Genomic DNA, 12,330 nt, shown 5'->3' on the forward strand with positions numbered 1-12,330 from the left:
TTCATACAAAATATATTACTGTTCCACGATAGGTACTCACCATTTTTAGGGTTCCGTACCCAAAGGGTAGAAATGGGACCCTATTACTAAGACTCCACTGTCCGTCTGTCTGTCTGTCACCAGGCTGTATCTCATGAACCGTGATAGCTAGACAATTGAAGTTTTCACAGATGATGACATTGTATTTCTGTTGCCGCTATAACATTAAATACTAAAAAGTACGGAACCCTCGGTGCGCGAGTCCGACTCGCACTTGGCCGGTTTATTTTAATATTATTTTTCCAATGCTTTATGGAACTTTGGGTTGGCAAATCTGAAATACATATTTCGTACTTGTTGTTACAGATTACGACCGATATAATCGATGCCGAACCACAAGAGGAGTAGCAGAACAAAATAAGAGGTAACTAAATTCTATTAAATTAAACATTTAAGAACCTACGCATACCTATATACTATATATCCGTTTTATATCTAAAATACCTTTTGGAAAAGAGCTGATACCCTTCAAACATGGACCGATGTTGTTACATGTTCTCGTGCCCATACGAGAATCTTTGCTATCCCAAATCGTTACAATGGGGTTGGCCGGTCGAAATAATTAGCAGATGGTGCCAGCATAGCTTGCCCTGTCAATCCCTAGAACTGTGTCGAATTTTGTATTTTTAATGCCCTGGATGCCAGCCCTTTAAGCCAAATCTCATAGAAAAAGGGGCAAGCTATGGCGCCATCTCTGCAAACCTTTGATAGTTGCCAACCCCATTCCACTGGTTTTGCAGCGGCAAAATGTGGAAATGTCTCTAAACGTCATATTAATTAATGAGTAATGGAACACACAGTTGCCAAATCACATGTTACTGCTAAAGCTGTCTTGTGATAAATCTAAGCTACGGTACCCTAATTTCAAGCGAATAAATATAGAAATAATCGTTACTTAATTTGCCTCCTTATTCAGCGGTCGCCATCTTTGTAAAGACACTGGCCATAAAGGAACGCCCACTCTATTAACAAAAAAACGTTTACAAAATTCACAATGCTATAAATATCAACGGGAGGCCTATGTTATCAAAAGCATGGATGTCGTATAATAAAACAAGCTTTATTTTCTTAGCGTTAAAACCGCATGGTTAAATATTGCAATAACTGTTTGATTTCAGCTTCAATCCAATATGAATCTTAAACCAACTTATCAAGGTCGGGATTCAAAATGGAGTGTTACAAACTTTTAAAATTAAGAACAAAACGATGGCCAGAGACAATATAGACCGGACATGTCCCTATCGTACGACTGATTTATAATGTTGGTACTACTGTAAGTTCGTTATAATCTATTTTTATTAATGTTTTTTTGCAACTGAGTTGGACTTTATCGCCCGATATGAAGTGAGGTCTTTAAATCAACTAGGGTTGTGCATTCTGAACTGTTATTAATACATTACGATACAAGTGCGAAAAATAGGAAATTCGAAACGAGTGACGATAAATTAAAACACGACCGAAGGGAGTGTTTTGAGTCGATACGAGTTGCGAATTACCTATTCGCACATATATCGTACAAAGTTTTACAGTACATATGACACTTATAGTTTTCGACATAGTTGCGTAATGAACTTGGTATCGCACTAGTGCGGTAAAGTAACACCATAATTATGTACCTATTGTAAAGGTATTTTGTTATACAAGGGGGCAATGTTGTTGAACTCCCCGTGCTATTGATATCAGAGCATGCGAAAGATTCCAAAATTGACCCAAGAGCACAACCAGTGGTTCGACAAGTGGAATTTTGACGTTGCGTTGTTTCAGGGCCCGTGGGTTGTTACAAACTTTGCTGTGTGTGAAACACAAAATTTTCAAAAAAATATATACTAACAGTAAACCTTTATAAATTAAATTAAAATGAACGTTATAATTAAACATTTATCTTTCTCAGAAGTTTACCAAGAGCGTCTTTACGAGCTGGCGTGGTGAAATAGTAGATTGTGTCACAAGGGAGCAAAATGACATATTTACGGCGAGGGCGTACAATTGAATCCTAAACGAAGCGAAGGATTCTATAATAGAATCCTGAGCGTAGCGAGGGATTCTAACATAGAATCCTGAGCGTAGTGAGGGATTCAAGTGTTAACGCCCAAGGTGAAAATAATTTTGCTACCATGTGACACATACTGCTTTTCACATCACCTATGAGGAAATTACATACTAACATTAGGTTTCAAAACATTATTATTTTTAGCAAAGATCGATACGGACAAAGTGCCAAAAATATGTGTACACGACCTTAGTATAGGTACATACTTCTGGCACTTTGTCCGTATCGATATTTTCAGACGTGACTGTAGTGACAAATTAAAAGTACCTACAGCTCATAATTATGTACCTAATATCTTTTCAAAAACAGCAGCAAACAACTAAAATGATACAATGAAAATCAAGTACATTATTTTTGTAGATTTTTCTGATAACAAATTAGCTCTTACCCCTTTGAACCAAATCTTCGGAAGAACACTATGAAGACTGATATCACTTATATTTATTATTATTAGTGTCGTTACCGGGATGCTGCTTAAAACATCTGACACAGATGATATATTATTGATATAAACTAAGTATTTACAAAATTTATACAGAATACAGAACCGCATAATGCTTTGTGAAATATTTGTACAATTTTTTTTTAATATAAACTTTTTAAATTGCATAGACAAGTATGGCTGCGTTTAAGGAGACCTAAAATGTCAAAATGAAAATTAAATTATTAAACTAAAGTTTTTTACGTTTCTTTGTAAATATTACGCAAATTAATTAATATACTTAATTTAAATATGATATTAATTAATTTAAAATACGTTAATTACATAATTACATTTTTTGTTTACAATTACAACAAAATATTATTTAAGTTAGAAAAATTGTATGCACGTAATCGATTATAAAGAAATTGTAATCGATTATCTGCATACTAATTTCATATGTCTTTGTGTCAATATTTCATACTGGCAACAAAATGTCCTTGAACAGAAAAGTGCCACTTTGATCCCTCCTAGCAGGGAAGAAAAGTTCCCTTTTCGAATAGGTGATGTGAAAAGAATTTTACCCACCCGCTTGAAATAGTTGTTTTACCCCCACGGGAAAAATTAGTTAGCTAAAACGTAGTGTGGGCATTATAATATTCACTGTGTATCTAAGACCGTATTTAAACATAATTAAAACCCCCACCCGTTCTGTGCCTTATTTAAGCATAACGAAGTAATAAAAATTATTTTTAAACACACTAGGGAGTTAAAAAAAAAGTTTTTACAGCAATTTACGTGCTAAAAGAAACATATTTTAACCTCAACTTATGCACTTTAGCATAATATACGGATAAGCAGTACTTTAACTTTGTCCTATAACAGGGGCCAGCAAACTGTTGGGAAGAAGAGCCAACTGCAGTAGAAATCACTAGTTTTAGAAAGCTCAGTGCCGCAAATGTTGTTTACAGTAGTAAAAAAAAACAGCATACTTACATATTTTCAAATAAGTACAACCTCCGCCAAACTGTATAACAGTTTGTTGGCAGAAATAATCTCCGTTTATTTATGTACATACTGTTTAATTAAATTTATTACTCATCTGCTTACTTAGGTATACAAAATGTTTGGGACCTACTAGTATCAGTTATAGATATAATTAAAAAAAAAACCGGCCAAGTGCGAGTCGGACTCGCGCACCGAGGTTTCCTTACTTTTAGTATTTGTTGTTATAGCGGCAACAGAAATACGTCATCTGTGAAAATTTCAACTGTCTAGCTATCACGGTTCATGAGATACAGCCTGGTGACAGACAGACAGACGGACAGACGGATAGACGGACAGCGGAGTCCTAGTAATAGGGTCCCGTTTTTACCCTTTGGGTACGGAACCCCAAAAACGGACTATATGACTGACATATCACTGAAAGTTATCCCTTCTCCATAAATATTCACACTGAGCTCTAATATGAAAAAAAAATCGTGATTCGTCATTAAACGTTTACCGTTTAGATTACCTAAAATAAAATTCGACATCCATTGTGCCTATTTTGCGGGAGACGAGGTAGCTACTTAGACTTATACACGGTGGGTAAAAAATAAGTGCATTCCCGTTGCCAGGGAGGTTTTGGGATTATACTGAGCAACTTTCACTATGGGACCAACCCCGAAATCGCGAAAAAATGTTTGACTGTTTCATACATTTTGGCTGGTCCATTTTCTATGGGAGGGTATTTTTTTTTTCTCGATTTCGTAGTTGGTCCCATAGTAAAAGTTGCTCAGTACAATCCCAAAATATCCCTGGCAACGGGAATGCACTTATTTTTAACCACCCTATATAGTTATTCTAGTCCGTTGATTATAGGAGACTGTACTGCAAGCATTGTTTTACCTGCAGTAATGCTAATAGCCGCCAATTTGCACTTTCCACGTTTACAAGCAAAACTGTAGCCTTTTTATGGCGCTATGTAAAAAGAGGAATTAAAATAAAGTTCACTTATTTCATTAAAGCCAAGTGTGCATAAGTAGAGGATAATTAAAAACGCGTTGCAGCATATGTGCCTTTCCATTAGAAAAGAGTCCTTATGCATATGGCTGCTATGGGGCGATACCGATACCTGTACCAAAATGCCAAAGTTGTACAGATGAAGTACATAATAGGGTATTTGACTGTATTTAAAATAAATTATTTTACACCATGCATGAAATAAAGCACCAGAAGATTAATAGAGAAGCGTAGACAGCAGTTATTTTTAGACAATTTCAATTTTAAAACCCGTATAAAACTATAAAGAGTAGGTAATTTGATTGTGACGTCACATGCTAGTGTTTCATATAAATTCCATAGTAGCAATATAGTTTTGACGGCTCGAAAAAAGAAACTGATTTGACTAGTAGTCAAATACCCTATTATTTTCCATCGTATTTTCTCGGAAACGTTCGTATTTGTCATGCTACTTCAGTCAACGTCAGTACTTTTTGTACTGAGCCTGACTGAAATAGCAAGACAGTGCGTATCCGTGAAAATACGATGGAAAATAATTATGCACTACATACTTATGCAGTTTATGGTTACAATGGTTACAAAGAGTCAGAACCCAAAGAGTGGGGCATTCCACAAGAATGTCCCTTACGAAATGTCTTTGTCTTGTATGGCAGCTAATTCAATCAAATCCGTAAAGCTCGAGAATATATTTCCAATTTGTCAGCAAAGTCATGAAATATTATCAAACCCAATATCATTTTCTCAGCCTTTTTAAAACTATTAGAAGAACGGCGTTTCGTAAGGGACATTCTCGTGGAATGCAGGTGTAAATTTCATTGGATAGCGTGACGAGCGTTCGCGTTTGCGTTATGTCTGTTTTTGTATGGGATTTTGAACAGCGCGCCAAACGGGACGATTTGGAAACTGAAAATCCCATACAAAATGACACTTAACGCAAACGCGTACGTCAAGTCACGATGTCGAATGAAATTTACACGGGGTAGCTGTCACGTGAAAACCTTTAGGTAACGTGTGTAACTCATTAGCGTTACCGTGAGAATAACGTTGACTTTGACATTAAAGGTTCTTTTCATCGTAGAATGCGCTTTAAAACTTGTTTTACATATTTTTGGTGGCACAAGCTTTAGTGAACATATTTTTCTACCACTAACTCGTAAAGGCTCTCTTTTTTCTCCAGAAACTGATGAGAAAGTTGCATGTTATTCATAAGGGAGGTAAAGTAAATTCATGTAATTTTTGAGTTGTTTCCTCATGTTAGCTGGCAGAATTGGCTTTTTAGGGTTCCGTACCCAAAGGGTAAAAACGGGACCCTATTACTAAGACTCCGCTGTCTGTCTGTCCGTCTGTTACCAGGCTGTATCTTGTAGGGACACATTGTAACAAGAATGCTGACAAAGCATGCTAGATGCGAGCTGCGTGGCGCGGGCCTCGCTAGTTGTCCCCCTCCTTGCGACCTGCTCGGTAGTTCCCAAACGTGTAAACGTACTTGTAAATTATTTCATCAGTTTTAGGAAACTTAATCTCATGAACCGTGATAGCTAGACAGTTGAAATTTTCACAGATAATGTATTTCTGTTTCCGCTATAACAACAAATACTAAAAAAAAAAATAATAATAATTAAGTGGGGCTCCCATACAACAAACGTGATATTTTTTTGCCGTTATTTGCGTAATGGCACGGAACCCTTCTTGCGCGAGCCCGACTAGCACTTGGCCGGTTTTTAGTGATGATTTTGAAAGATAAATAATTAATAGTAACCATGGGCTTAGCTTTTTATGTTTTGCAGTTAGTATTTGCCTCAATTTAATGTGGTGGAAAATAGTGTTTATCACTCGGTAGCTAAGGTTGTATAACCCACATACTCGTACCTTGAAACCCTCGCTACACTAAGATTCCAATTTACGAACCAAACGCTGCGTTAATTCAATTTCGGGATCTTTCGTTTGCTCGAGTATCAATAAAATTTTAGCACTAGGAGTTAAACAACAACTTTACGCCCTTGGAAAACAAATAACTATTAACTTTTTCCAGTTAGGATCAAAATATTCCAATGTCAACTGTCTCTAACTTACATTATCTTATAAACTGTAATAGATGTTATATATTAAAGAAAAAGTGACGAAGCCCTCCAGTGGTGAAGGCCGGATTCGAACCGGCGTCTTTAGCTATCGCGGCTAACGCCGTGAACCCCTAGGCCGCCTCGCCACGGCGGTACCCGTCACAATTTCTCGACTATATGCCATCAGTAAGCCTAGGCGTCTTTGACCAACTCTAAGGGCAAGCAGTGCGCGCTTGCACCTCTTAAACGCATTCCTATTTATATATTATAGTAGTGTGACTACTTAAAAAACACAAATCAAAAATATTTAATAAAATAGTTTGATTCTATTTTCAAAGTTGTTTACAATATCTTCGAAACGTTCATACAAGGCGAAAATTACATATTTTAAACGTCGACGAATTCTTTTAAACAATAAATATGGAAGAAGCGTTACTCATTCGTTATTCCTTACAAGTCCAATCTGACGTGCAAGCTTTATTTAAGGCCCCGTTGGTCCGTGTTCTCCTCTCGCTCTGAGCGTAAAGCCCGGTTCACATTTGTCTGACGTGTCGTGTTGTGTTGTGTCGTGACGCATATCGGTTTCATACATTTAATATGGTTGCGTTCACATTTGTCCGATGCACGCTGCGTCACACGACAGACAAATGTGAACCGGGCTTATGCGTGAGCGAGATGGATGAGCGTGCTCGATACCGCGGATATGTTTTTGAATTTTTATTTGTTGTAAGTTTTTACAAAAAAAAAAGTAATCCATGAGTTCTCTCAAAAATAAAATTGCGCATTTTTAGAAGCAAATTTCATATTTTTAGCTTTTGTGCAAAATTGTTACAAATTTTTTGTATCGTGTGAGTCAAAAAATCAGGATTCGAATCGATAAAGTCACTAAGTACAAGTAGATTGCTAATAAAATTTTTAGGAACCGTATTGTGATCTAAAAAAGCGGTACGATTTTTCAAAAACTCCCTTCTCTGAACCAACTAAGGTACCTTAAATTGTACAGTTCTGACCGAAAGTATACCTTATCACCTTTGTAATAAAGTTTACGTATAGTCATTCATTATTATACACGGTGGACTCACATTAACACATAACTGGCCAATGTGGACCTTATGTGTTATTGAATAAGGTTCTTAATCATTTGTCAGATGTACATGATATTGGTGATACCTGTGGCGTCATGTTTATGGGTTTTATGACTTTATTTGCACAGTTATATAATACCGTTGGACAAATATGTACTCGAATCGATAAATAAATTTAAAACCGGCCATGCTCAATAGGGTTCCGTAGCTGAAAGGTCTGTATTAAACGGAAGCTTAAACTTGACATTGACACTACGTATCAATAAGTGGTATTCTGTCCAATATGTTTGTCCAATTTCTCCCTATATCCAATATTTGAACAAATTTATTTGAAGGAGGCCCATTCCATTTTTATACTATTTGCGTAGCCATTTTGATTTAAATGTCGTTCGTAATATTTGATCAAATGCACATTGGACAAAGGTATTGGACAGATGGAATTCCACCCTAAGGAGGTATATTTTGGTACCTATGGTCATCTTGTGGCTTATTTTGGAAACTAAAGCTTGACATTGACACTTCGTGCCAAGGGGGCGAGCGGGCTCTCAATATGCTGCTTAAAGCGGCCTAAGGCCGCTACAGTAATGCGGCCTCAGTTGCAATCCAACTGTCAACTTTACACCTGTCTCCTTCGTCAGATCAGCTCGATGGTACCATAATATTGCATTGTCATCCGACTTACGCTGCGTCTCACGTAAGCAAACAACTCTCGAACGCGAAGCGAAGCGGCTCGGCACGGCGGGCCCACGGCGTTCGCGTTCGCAACGAGATCGCCCACGTTGGACACTTCTATAGGTATCAAAGGATTGATTCGACCCGCGCCGCATCGCTTCGCTTCGCGTTCACGTCTTGTTCGCGTACGTAGTACGCTGCGTTACATATGTATGCAAATTTTCAGTTTCATTGGAAGTCGGGATCAAATGGTAAATTTAACTTGCAAGATTTGACCCGTACAAACGTAGTTACATACATACATAAATACAAGTTGATAAAAAGCTTGTAAAAACCGTCCGCTTATAATAAATATTTTGAGTTACACTCGGATCCCCATTGTCTTAGAAGGTGTCTTTCAATTGAATCGTGAACCGGGCGTAACTGATCTCGATGATTGTCATGTTTGTCACGTTGTCGTTAGTCATGTCATGGAGTTAGTCATAGATTCTTTGTATGACCTGGGATAGGAATATGTCTTTAAATTAATATTTATGTCGTTTTCAAGCAAAAGGTACCACATTGTCGCTTGTCTTAAGGACGCACTGACAGGTTTTTCGTATAAATATACAAACAATTTTCGTCCTTATGGTAAGCGACAATGTGGTACCTTTTGATTGAAAACGTCACATATGTATGGCTTTTAATAGCTTCTGCCCGTGACTTCGTGGAATGAAGATGATTATTGACAAAAACTATCCTACATCCTTTTCAGGGTCTCAAACTATCTCCATACTAAATTTCATCTAAATCGGTTCAGCGGTTAAGTGTAAAGAGGTAACAAACATACATAGTTACTACTGCCCCGGCTTCGCACGGGTTACACAAAACCTTAACAAATTATACACTTAAACCTTCCTCAAGAATCATTTCCGCATGAAATACCGTCCAGTAGTTTTTGAGTTTATGGCGAACATACATACACACAAACAGACAGACGTTATATTAGTAGGGATGGTTGTCATGTCGCTTCACGATGACAAGATGTTACTGATGTTAGTCATCGTGTTATCGTGTTAGTCATAGATAGCAATTTCCATACATGAGCTGGCCTGAGTATGTTCAAAGATCCTCTAGCGACACATTAAAAAGGAAAAATAAATCAAAAAGTTGATTCATGATCAATGTACAGCCAGCAAAACTATTAGCTTAGCACCCCTGCATATACAAACGGGTCTCTATTGTTTCCCATATAGTTTTAAGTCAATGTTAGTTTGTCCACATTATCGTTAGTCATAATGTATAATTTAATTATGACTAAATATTATTATTATTATTTTCAAATTTCGTTTTTCTCAGAAACGCGTAACTTTTCAGGATTGCCATAAAACAAACCTTTTTTTGTTGCATTCCGCATACCACCCGGGTGCGGGGGGTGTCCCGACCCGAGTGGTTATGTGAGACTTTCCATAATTATGCCAAACAAAGGGACCCGGACAAACATTTAGGGAAGTGGTCAAGCTGAATATCACCAAATATCACGTGAGGGAGAGAAGGGTCTCGGCAAAAATCCACACCTCACGCAATTAATGGACGCTCGCATTCAGAAATTCGACTTTATTACTGTTTAGCTAGAGTTAGACCAAGAAAAGTCTGCAGAAATTTTGACAGCACACGCAGTGCCAGTGTTTTTAATACGTCATAATCAAACACCGGATTGACGGGGGCACATATATATATTTATTTTAACAATTATGGCCTGGATGCGAGTCCTTTAAGCCAAACGGGGGCAAATCTGAACTGACGTTTAATAGTGCGAGGACAAATTACATTAATTTTATTACTTGATATCGATAAAAATGACAAACCGTTGTGTTATTTTAAGAATGTGAAATAATGGTATATTGCAAGCTAAAATAAATGTTAGCAAGTCCAGGCTAAATACGTTTTTGTTTTTAGCGACGCTGTTATGCCTTTTGCTTCTTATATGCCTTTGTACGGAAAACTTTTTTCGTGACATATGAATTTGACATTTCTTGCAAAAGTACGTCGTACCTCTCTCTTCTATATCTAAATGGTCAGTTTTACATGAAAATGAACGATCTTTTTTCTTGCGAGGCATTTTTAACCGACTTAAAAAAACAAAAAGGTAGCCGTAATTAATCGGAATGCTAAATAATATCATAGAGTAACTTATACTAGAGCGGTATTGTCATAGTAAATTTTGTAACCCCAGTAAATTCACTGCCATCTGTCGACACACTTTAAAACAAAAAATGAAGATTTATAAAAAATACGATAAAATTTATTTAAATATGGATAAATGATTTTTTTTTATTTGCATTAATTATTTTTATGATTTTGACCCTTGTTCTTTCACTGATATGTGTTAATATTGTTAAATAACAAACGAAACCGTCAACGCCATCTATACGACAGTAGGCCAAAGCTAGTAGCGCCCTCTGAACGAGAATCAAATTTTCTTAATTTTCGAGGCACGTTTTTTCCTTAAACTGTATCCATCTATTACGGAGTTATATCTATCTTTGATAATATTGTTGTACTGAATTAATTATTCAATGTAATTTCAATACTTGTCACAAGTGACTCGACACCGTCAATGTCAGATATCGGTTGTTTATACTTGTGATAAGTATAAATGAAAAAGGTTTGCACACAATTAAATGTATTCAAACTTGATAATGATGGATAAAATTGTTTTTTACGATGTCGATAAATTTAGTCGATTTTTAATTAATCACTAGCACTGGTGCACTTTTGCTCTGTCAATCCGGTGTTTGGTCATAATTTCATAGAGGTTTGACGTTTAAAATCACCTGCACTGCGTGTGCTGTCAAAATCTCTTCAGACTTTCTTGGTTTAACTACACCTTTTACCAGGCAAAAAAAGTAAAACAGTACCTATTTAAGAAATCAATAAAACGAAAAACATTTGTTTAAAGATTAACTCTCTGACACATCTTATGTGGAAATCCATTGAAGGTCATTTTTAAATAAACGCAGGAAACCGACTCGCAGTAGAAAAAAAACACCATTGTAAATGTGCGTACGTCGTAGACCTTATGTCATTGGCTGGCAGTTTATTTTCGCTTGCCATGACTTTCTTTGGGGGGGGCAAGGTATGACTAAGTTACGAATATAGCCAAAGGAAACAGAAACGGGCGATAGCATGTTTTTTACTCTAAAGCAGAAGTAACAAATACACAAATGGAAAAACCAGTTCGTCGTTTTGGAAGGAATTGAGGAAGAATGAGCTTTTATTGTCTTCAAACTTTTGACTGCCTTTCATCATATACAAAAAACATAACTGGTAAGTAGCTAGAAAATATAAAGCTTACTAAAACACGTTACGAAGTACAAGGTGTACAACAAAAAATTCTGTAATAAATTATTTGAATTGTAAAAATAGTGGGGATCCGTTTAAAAGGGCATATTCGGTAGATATAGTGTTTTTTTTTGACACGAACAATTATTGGCCTTTGTATGGAGGTTTGGCTTGGCTGACTGACCGACGAGTCCGTTGACCAGCCCCATAAAAAAAATCTTCGCAAAAGGCATAATCGGAACATGTATGCCCTTAAACTGATCCCCACTATTTTTACATCTTGTAGAATATCTAGGCATAATCCTTATTTATACCTAGGTTCTGAAATCTGCAATTATAACTTAAAGTAATTCATACCTGTAAATAAATAAAGCCTTTGTTGAATAAATGCATTGTTATTCATTATTTCAGCAATTAGTTCTTGGTTGGATGCACAGGCCTTGGCACGACCTCCGCGATGGTCAAAGGAATGACATAACGCTTGTTCACAGGTTTTTTCTGAATTAAATGTGTGTAAAATCTTATTTTTACAGTGTTTTTTAACGTTTTCTTATGTGAATATATATACAAAACACAAAATCCAAAGATCGGAAAAAAATGGGTCCTTTAAAAACATCGACATGCAGATCATCCGAAATGTATGACATAATTAGGGTTCCGTACCTCAAAAGGAAA

General features: G+C 36.5%; 1 protein-coding gene across 1 annotated transcript in view; it reads left to right on the forward strand.

Moving 5' to 3' along the window:
- The first annotated feature begins 363 nt into the window (after positions 1-363).
- Positions 364-12,330, forward strand: part of LOC134755225 (uncharacterized) — a 74,835-nt gene continuing 62,868 nt past the window's right edge. The window contains exon 1 of the mRNA XM_063691748.1: positions 364-403. The gene's annotated coding sequence lies outside the window, so the exon portion shown is untranslated. The remainder of the gene's footprint in view (positions 404-12,330) is intronic.

This window comes from Cydia strobilella, chromosome Z (assembly GCF_947568885.1).
Source record: "Cydia strobilella chromosome Z, ilCydStro3.1, whole genome shotgun sequence".
NCBI lineage: Eukaryota > Metazoa > Arthropoda > Insecta > Lepidoptera > Tortricidae > Cydia > Cydia strobilella.